This window comes from Stegodyphus dumicola, chromosome 11 (genome assembly GCF_044657685.1).
Source record: "Stegodyphus dumicola isolate Sdum_Otavi_A_Nest chromosome 11, ASM4465768v1".
Lineage (NCBI taxonomy): Eukaryota > Metazoa > Arthropoda > Arachnida > Araneae > Eresidae > Stegodyphus > Stegodyphus dumicola.
Genome location: NC_140778.1, coordinates 11,184,256 through 11,194,756, shown reverse-complemented (window position 1 = coordinate 11,194,756; position 10,501 = coordinate 11,184,256). Strand labels below are relative to the sequence as shown.

Genomic DNA, 10,501 nt, shown 5'->3' with positions numbered 1-10,501 from the left:
GTGCTTCCTTAAAATTCCCCAAACCCAAAACTATTAGTGCAAATCAGCAAAAAAAAAAAAAAAAAAAAAAAAAAAACCTACTATGAGGTACTACTCAATAAACATCAAAATTCTGGACCACAGCAGATAGAAAAAACTCCAAATCAACCTTATCCCACTCTTGAACTCAGTCAAAACCGAAAACCTCCAAAAACTCCCCATCAGCCTTCATAGAATTTTTTAATGCTATAAAAGAACTTGAAACAATTTTCAGTATTCTCTTATCTAAGCTAACAAAGCTCATCAACCAAAAATTAAACAAATTAAGAAATGCTCAAACTGTTATTGAAAAAATCTACATAATCTTCCTAATCCTCTTACAGGCTAATAACTCAAATTCTAATTAACTTAATATCCCAACAATTAACTAATTCAGATGATATCTCCTAACTGCAACTCTTCTTCATTTTAATTAAACTTCTATTAACTCCCATGTCTTAGACTAACTCCTCCCCTTGCTTTTGGCTTCCCCTTCAAAATTGCATGGCAATGAAAAGAGCCCCCCTGCACACTGAGAATCTCTCGCCCACCTACCACCTTCTTCCTCCTTTGCACATGACTGCTCTGACTCCTCACTTTCAACACCTCCTGAAATGGCCAATAAATGGCACCAGGTTTGCTACTTTTCCCCAAGCTCTCCATCCAGCTACACACTCGGTTACAGCTATCTCTCGAAAGTGAATTTGCTTGCCTACTCGGTGCTTATTTTTAGAACTCTTGTCGTCAACATCGACTCATGGTCACCTTTATATCAGACTTGCAATTACTCTTTCCCATACGATGCTCGTCAACATTTGAAAAATCGAAAAAATTGTTCTGCTGGGATAGGTTTTTAACCAGGAGCCCCAGAGCTTAAATTGCACTGGAGCCCGGCTCTGGTACTTCTCAGTTTTCGTGATAAGTTATAATTTCAACCAGAGTGCACCGTTAATCGTAAAAGATGCCTTAAAAATCAATTCTAACTTCTGAATGTAGGCCTGTCTTTCCCTTGCACTTAAGCTTTGCACAGAGGTTAAGACTTTTAAGGAAAGAAAAGCCCCCAATTGTATGTCAAAGGCTTATTCTCCAGGATATGGTATGAATTTATGAGAGTGGGTAAGTGTTATGTTCCTCCCTCAAAGAACTAAAAGTGGTGCCCAGATCGTGAACGTTCCGCACTAGTGACTTCCTCCTGCAAAGCTCCTGTATGCTTTCTGAATGATGTAACCAAATGGGGTTACCGCTGTTGTCACTTGTATCGAGAAGTCTTATGTAGTGCATAAATGTTCATTCGTTTTCACGAAGAGGATTTAAATATGGATATAAGCATAAGAGATAAATGTTACATGTGTAATGAGCCATTTAGTGCGATGACAAAAATGTATATGTTATCTGCGCAGAAGAGTGGCCTCCAGTGTTTTGAACATATGTTAGAAACAACTTTTACTTGCTTTTGCAGTAAGCACTTGTCTCTGTAGCTAGAAAATCTCATTTGAGGTCATGTCTAGAATTTTTTCACAGGTTGACAGAATATTCATATAGCAAAATTCTTAGAAATCAGATAGGAAAATCTGAATAGTGTAAAGCATACTAGTGAACCTGTAGAAGAAACAGAAATTCACATTTGATGAAAATAAATTATAAACCATTTATTTTTTTCCACAAGATTAAATATTCAATATATTTTTACATGATAAGTGTTCAATGTTTATATCTGCTGCATAATGAAGTCTGGATAAGAACTTCAAAAACTGAAATTCTAAATGGTGGCTAAATGTTTCATCCAATATATATGCTGTAAATTATTTGTGTTTTCAGGGTTGCCACGCTACCTGGAGAACCGGGAAAAGTCAGGGAATTCGAAAATTGACCAAAATATTCAGGTAAAAGTCAGGGAATTCGAAAATTGACCAAAATATTCAGGGAAAAGTCAGGGAATTTAAGTATTTTTGTCAAAATCTGGAAAAGTCAGGGAAGTTCATACAACGATCCCGCCAAAAAAAGCAATTTTTGCGCCGACGTCGGAAGAGATAACTTTTTTGGCGAATTATGTATCACGTGAGTGTCATTCGGGTAGCTGGCATACAGCCAATTTTTGCAGCTCCAATTTGATTGTCTTTTAGAAAGGCAAAGCAACTTTCCCACAACTTTTGGTTTCCAGTATTCTCGAGAATCGCATGTTCAGTGCATGAACTAAAGAAAGTACCTGTTCTCGTATAAAACAAAATGGGTTTAATCTTAGTATACGGTACCATGGAGGTTAGAATCAAAGAATATGTATTGTAAAGAAGGAAAACCTCTCTGCAACAGACATGGCTCCGTTCCATCATAGAGGGAAACAGCTGTGTATGCGTGATATATCTGCCGCCAAAGCTGGAAACCGGTGTCGAAGTTCGAAGGTCACGTTGTCAAGAGTTCATTAAATGAATATCCTTTAAAATTTCTTTAACCACTTGCGCTAAAAAGACGTGCCACGCACGCCGAGATGTTTTCGTCTCAAACTGCGAGCGACGTGAACACCACGTCGATAAGCATTTATCGCAAAAATGAAAATAACATGGTGCACACGTCGCCTAACAACGAGATTGTTTATTTCTCGAGTTACAGCTCTGGATTGCACTCGCAGATGCGGAGCGGCGTAAATGAGACACTTTACCACTTGCTATATTGTAGCGCACTGCACCGCAACCGTGAAGTTTAGTCTTAGCGCAAGTAGTTAAACTCTAAATTAAAAGAAAATATTTTTTGGCGCAAGTAAATTAATTCCTACGTTAGTAATTTTCAGGGGGGGGAAACTACGAAAATCCGTTTTTAAAATTATTGCGAAAAATCCAAGAAGAAACGTCCTTTGATAAAACGTTTCTTCTTGGATTTTTCGCAATAATTTAAAAACGGATTTTCGTAGCTTTCTTTTGTCAAAGAACGTTTCTTCTTAACACGTTTCTCAATTTCAGGTACACATCGCAGAGAGGGAAATTCTGGCCGCCAGGTTCCGTCGCCAAATCCCTTGGCAAATTTTCCCTCCGCATTCTAGCGCCGTAATAGCATTTTACTTGTATGGAAAATTTTCTTCTTTACATAGAGCAAAGAATTAGAGATTCTTTGCATAGACGTTTTTTGGTTAAAATAATCTCCATGTATGGATTTGGCGACATGATGATGCGCAGTAAACGGGTCATTTTGTTCTTGGCGACAATTTTCAAAATCGTGCCAAAGCCTTACCGTATACTAGAATTTTACCTCAAAATCTTTTTAAACTTTTCTTTTTAATAAATACCTTGCCATTTTGCAGTAAAATAAAAAATAGTAATCTGTCATCTAGGCTAACCATATAATATAACTATATTCGCTAAAATATCGTTGATTATTCTAATTCAATTTTTAAGTAATTATCTTTATTTTTATGTTATTCGTATAATTTAATGATGCTTCTTCCCTCTAAATTTATTAATTATTAGTAAATAATATTTCTAAATTTCAGGAAATTTTCTCTGGCATAATCTTGAAATTAATTCTAGCAGTATGATGACATACCATCACGAAATTTAATGCACATATTTTTTTCTTATGTATGCTGCGAACTAAATATAAAATACCTCAATTTATTAAAATAGATTTCTTTGTTTCGTTTAGCTGCAGAATGTCTGCAAAAAAAGCCTTTTTTTATTCCAGATTGGGAAGATTCTAATCTTAATCTTCAATGGAGAAAACAACAACTATTATAATTATATTTGTGTTTTCAAGTGTTAAGGTGCTTTTTAAGAACATACCTCACACAAATTAAATTTACCTAAAATCTAACCTAACTATTTAGCATTGCGTTGTGATTTATAAGGACCGGATTAGCCTCGTGTTGAACTGGTGATGATCATGAGTAATAATTAAATAAAACATACATTTGTTATCCAATGTATATATCTTAAATTTTATTAAGTTTCTTAAGTGGAAAAGTAAACAAAATTATCAAACAAAGTATACCAAGAATAATTAAGAATAAATGTTCTCTGGGATTTATTGAATAATTAAGTGAATTTGCTACACAATACAAGTAATATCATAATTTACCTCTTAGCGTAGCCAACGTACATTACGCGGATAGACTGGAATTTTCTTGAAACGCACCTGGAAAACCTGGAAAAGTCAGGGAATTTCATTCTCCTGTTTGAGTGGCAACCCTGAAAGAAGGTAAACCTCTCTGCAACAGACGTGGCTCCATTCCATCATAGAGGGAAACAGCTGTGCATGTCTGATATATCTGTCGCCAAAGCTCGAAACCGGTGTCGAAGTTCGAAGGTCACGTTATCAAGAGTTCATAAAATGAATATCGTTTAAAATTTCTTTAACCACTTGCGCTAAAAAGACGTGCCACGCACACGCACGTCAAGATGCTTTTGTCTCAAACCGCGAGCGACGTGAACACCACGTCACACGCATTTTTGCGATAAGCATTTATCGCAAAAATGAAAATAACATGGTGCACACGTCGCCTAACAACAACATTGTTTATTTCTCGAGTTACAGCTCTGGATTGCACTCGCAGATGCGGAGCGGCGTAAATGAGACACTTTACCGCTTAGCGCACGGCACCGCAACCGTGAAGTTTAGTCTTAGCGCAAGTGGTTAAACTCTAAAGGAAAAGAAAATATTTTTTGGCGCAAGTAAATTAATTCATGGATTAGTTATTTTCAAGGGAAAAAAAAACTACGAAAATCCGTTTTTAAAATTATTGCGAAAAATCCAAGAAGAAACGTCCTTTGATAAAATGTTTCTTCTTGGATTTTTCGCAATAATTTAAAAACGGATTTTCGTAGTTTTTTTGTCAAAGAGCGTTTCTTCTTAACACGTGTCCTCAATTTCCTGTACACGTCGCGGAGAGGAAAATTCTGGCCGCCAGGTTCCGTCGCCAAATCCCTTGGCAAATTTTCCCTCCGCATTCTAGCGGCGTAATAGCATTTTACTTGTATGGAACCATTTCTTCTTTACATAGACGTTCTTTGGTTAGAATAATAATGGGATTTGGCGACATCATGATGCGCAGTAAACGGGTCATTTTGGTTTTGGCGACAATTTTTAAAATCGTGCCAAAGCCTTACCGTATACTAGAATTTTACCGCAAAATCTTTTTAAACCTTTTTTTTTTTCTTTTTAATAAATACCTTGCCATTTTGCAGTAAAATAAAAAAAAAATAGTAATCAGTCATCTAGGCTAGCCATGTAACTATATTCGCCAAAATATCGTTGATTATTCTAATTCAATTTTTAAGTAATTATCTTTATTTTTATGTTATTCATATAATTTAATGTTGCTTCTTCCCTCTAAATTTATTTATTATTAGTAAATAATATTTCCAAATTTCAGGAAATTTTCTCTGGCATAATCCTGAAATTAATTATAGCAGTATGATGACATACCATCACGAAATTTAATGCACATATTTTTTCCTTATGTATGCTGCGAAATAAATATAAAATACCTCAATTTATTAAAATAGATTTTTTTCTTTCGTTTAGCTGCAGAATGTCTGCAAAAAAAGCCTTATTTTATTCCAGATTGGGAAGATTCTAATCTCAATCTTCAGTGGAGAAAACAACAACTATTATAATTATATTTGTGTTTTCAAGTGTTAAGGTGCCTTTTAAGAACATACCTCACGCAAATTAAATTTACCTAAAATCTAGCCTAACTATTTAGCATTGTGTTGTGATTTATAAGGACCGGATTAGCCTCGTGTTGAACTGGTGATGATCATGAGTAATAATTAAATAAAACATACATTTGTTATCCAATGTATATATCTTAAATTTTATTAAGTTTCTTAAGTGGAAAACTAAACAAAATTATCAAACAAAGTATACCAAGAATAATTAAGAATAAATGTCCTCTGGGATTTATTGAATAATTAAGTGAATTTGCTACACAATACAAGTAATACCATAATTAATTTACCTCTTAGCACAGCCAACGTACATTACGCGGATAGACCGGAATTTTCTTGAAACACACCTGGAAAACCTGGAAAAGTCAGGGAATTTCATTCTCCTGTTTGAGTGGCAACCCTGTGTTTTGCTTTAAACTGTTTCTGAATTTCACACAGTTACGTATTACAACCATGCCATTACAGATAGTAATACCATTCTTGGTACCTGTCATGAAAACTATATTAGATATTTCCACTCATCCTGAACAAGTATTAAAGACCATGCCTGTTGGGCTCGAGTATCAAATGTGTCAGTGTATAAAATTTACAAAATAAGTGAAGCGTTCCATTGCATTGTTAGAAAAGTGAAATGAAATCTCCGACATTTTCAGTCAAATCTTGGACATATTAAGATTAGTGACACCAGGTGTGTAGTGTGTATAAGAAGAAATTTGTGTAGCGTCATATCTCTGCATGTAAGAAATCGAAGCATGATAGATATTTATTTTGAAAACTTTTATAATTTTTCATGTAATAGATAAAGAAAGCTAAAGTAATTCAGTTGTATTTTCTGCTATCATATTATAAGATGAAATTGTTTTCCATTTTAAGAAGTTAGGAATAGTTTGTCTCTGAAAAATAAAATAAAATAATAAATGCTAAAGCACACATGTTAAAAAAAATAAACAATTTAATAAATGTCATAGGCAGTAGCTTTTTTGCTAGGAGCTTCGGAAAGTATGGAGGTTTTGGAAGTACTGAGCAAAGGTAAAAGTATTGTTGAAATTATTTTAAGATTAGTTTCATTTCTCATCTTTAATATTTTTTCGTGAGAACTGTATACTGTGTAATTGTTTCTGTACATTTAAATGTGTATCAGTTTTCTCTGTAAAATTCACTTTACACTTTTCTGATTTCTTTTCTTTTCAAAATTCACAAGTCTTGCATCTGTTTGCTCTCACAGAGTTTGTAGGGGTGCCTTTTCGATTAACTCACATACTCAGGATTTAAAGGCATACGATTTCTAAAATATGTGACAAAATGATTTAAGTCTTGTTGGCATTATCATTTAATGGTCATATTTTGTGAGAAATTTTTGATGAATATCTTATTTTTGGAGAATTTTTTTAAGGACATTGAAAACAAATTATTTGAATTTTTTATTTTTGATTCTGAAAGTTGGTCTCTTAACATGTTTAGGTTAGTGTAGACTGAAGGGTACCCCATGTATTATCATAAAGTTTTTGTTTCATTTATTGCCAAGCCAAGAGAGTACACAATGCCAAGTTTGAGATTTTCTGATATTTTTTTAAGTGAAAATAGGTTAATATGTACATGGATACTGAGTTCGTGCAATTCTTCGACTTGTTATTTTGTCTTTGTGTAGCAGCGATTTTTGGTGCTAAAATAATTTTTGGCGCTACACAAAGCCAAAATAACAAGTCAAAGATTCGCACAAACTTGGTCTCCATGTACCGCCAAAAATTGCATTTTTTGTCAAGAGGTTACCCGTAAATGTACTTTTACCCGTGTTTATGTTCTCTTTACTTTCTCTTCATTAGACACCTATACCGAAAGTTGCAAAAATAGTTCTAATCTTATTACATGGAGAGCTATCTGTACAAAAGAATTTTTGGTATTGTTCCGTTTTGAATTATAATTCCGTTAAAGAATTGCAGCGCAAATGCGCCCATTTAACAGCTCGCGTAATCTAGCGTACGCACTGATTTCAGATTGCGTAAGCTTATATAGTTCTGTATTTCTTAAGATGCCATTGAAATACTAGTTTAATTTTTAAATCCTTTTTTGATATCCTATGGATTTAACAATATGGGAAATGCCCATGATGAAAAGTCTGCAATAAAATTTTGGGTGAAGTGCAGAATCACCCACTGCTTGACACGTTTTTAAGAATTGCACATACTCAGTATCCATGTACACGGCGACCTATTTTCACTTAAAAACAAAAATCCCAGAATTGCTGAAAAATGGCACTGTGCACACAAACTTGACTTTATCTATGTACACATCGACCTATCTTCACTTGAAAAGTAAAAGAAAATTGACAAAAATGCAATTGTTTTGACCCTTGTAAAAAGCAGCAAACAAATAAGTTGGCGATTCTGTACTTTACCGAGAATTTTTTCAAAGAAAAAGCATTTTTCATTATAGAAAATTATGTTTGAACAACCAACGAGATGAAATTATGCTTTAGCGATAACTGGGTAGCGAAATAGCGATGCAGGCATCCATTCAGTTATGTTTAGCAATTTTTATATAAATTATAATAATGATCTGGAATAGTTATTTACTCTTACGCTTCCATTCAGTCATGTTTAGCCTTTTCTATATAAATTATAATAATAAAAAATATTATATGAAATTAACCTTTCATCTAAATTAAAACATCAATCTTAGATAGTTATTTACTATTATACAGTACAAATTCCGTAATCCGGACTCGTTGGGACTTCAGCGATTCTGGACTAGAGGTTTTTCCGGATGATAGATCATCAATTTAAATCTGGTAAGATGGCATGCAAAAATTATACAATTAAAAATAGGGGTACGTTTCCGTTTTGCCGGCGCAATAGATAAAGTCGCCAATAATGGTACAACTGATGCCAAACAAAATATCTTCGCTGATAACCTTTTACGCCTCATTTTCAAAACAAGTCGCAGCCATTTCTTATCCGATTGATTATTTCTTTCAATACTGGCATACAATTATGTAGAATTTTTACAAGATAGTTAAATTTTATGCCCTAAGACCATTCATGGTAATTAAGTCAATTAGAATGCAATCACACTGCACACCCGAAGGCAAAAATATAGAAAAGGCAAAATCAATTGTTAAATTCATAAATTCTAATGAGAATGCACTAGCGAAGTAAAGCACTGCGGTTTACATATTTTCTGAGTAAGCTATTTGTACAAATTGAAATAATTCTTGCATTTAAACTTGTATTCCAAATTAAGATTTAAGTTGAAATTAATGTAGATAACTGCTGAGAGAATTAGATTTTTGTAGCGCAGTTTACGTGAGATGGTCACACTTGGGGTCACGCGATTTAAACCGGTAAATCAGGATGTAGAACCATGAAAGCATAGTAAATTCTTAAATTAATGTATTTTTACAAAATGTTAAACCATATTAAAATATTTATGGCTTCAAAATAAAAAATTCTTAGAATTAACATTTTTTAACATTTTTTATGTGTGTACTGTATGATGTTGGCAACAAAGTCTGCTTGGAGAGTTTTGTGCAAGCGAAACTGAAAAGTACCAAAATATGAAACTGTAATTTATGAAATAAAAAGCAATTATGATCTAAAGGGTATCAAAATTTAAAAAAAAAAAAAAAAAAAAAAAACCTTAATAGTTATTTCTTTACTTTATTAAACATTTCTTTCAATGTAAGTTGTTTAAGTTGCTTCGTTTTATGTGCTAATACTTTCTCTTTAATTCTATAAACAGACAAAATTTCTTGTTCAGTTGCAAAGTTCCGCTGTTCAAGTCCTGTAATTGCTGTGCCGAGAATACCGACTAACTTGTCAGTCGAAATTTTGTCGTTTTCACTAACCTCTCTGTCACTTTCTTCATGCCTTTATCCATTTTTTGTTTGATGGACATCGAAACATGCTTTCGCTTTGTAGATCCTTTGGCAGCTTCAGAATCGGAAACTCTTTGACATAATCGAAAGTTCAAGCTTACTTTTTATAAAACTGCTCTAATAGTCTGCAAAAAATAATAAGCCGGATCCATTTAGAAGATTAAGGAACAACACAATCTGCAACATTAACTGAAATAGATAATTAGATCATTTTAGCCTAGCTTATACTGTCCGTTATACATTAAACGTGCATGTGTAAACGTATTATGCGCATGCATAAACGCCAAGCATGTGCAGAAAGTTTGTAGCTTTGAGGTCCAGATTATAGATCATTCCGGATTATGGACTCCCGGATTAAACACTTTGTACTGTATTTATAATTATTTGATTATAAGGAAAGTGTCATTTTACATTATAAATCATATTTAAATAAATAATATGATGAGGTATATTAGTTTAGGTAATTCAATGTAATTTCATTTTAAATGAAAATACGTACACAATTTTTTTTAAAATTTCATTTAATTAAATGGAACTCTAGAGTTATTCAAAATGTTATTCATCAGTCTTTTTTAAATACTTCTTTTCAACTCCTTTTTTTTTTTGTTCTAGTTATTTTTTATCTATTTACAAATCTGTATTCTTAATTTCCAACCAAATTCCACTTATCATTTAGGTAAATATCCATACAACGCATAATTTCATAGTTTCTAGTGAACCTTAATAAAGTTTAATTACAGTTTTGTGTTTTTGATAAGTTTAAATCAGATTTATATTGTGTTGTGTTCCAGATTTAAAAAATGAATTAAAAATATTTGTACACCAATTTGGATAATTTCTCGACTTTATTGTTGGCTTTACATTGTGTTCAGTTTTGAAAATTCAAATAATATTTCAGAACTTAAAAGTAAGCTTATTTTGTAATTCTAGATATTTTCTTATTTGTATTTAC

The 10,501-nt window shown here is 33.0% G+C and overlaps 1 protein-coding gene across 2 annotated transcripts in view; it reads left to right on the top strand.

The window, feature by feature from the left end:
• LOC146993792 (uncharacterized) overlaps positions 1-10,501 on the top strand; it is a 28,284-nt gene that overhangs the window by 16,894 nt on the left and 889 nt on the right. The gene's annotated exons all lie outside the window — the stretch shown is intronic.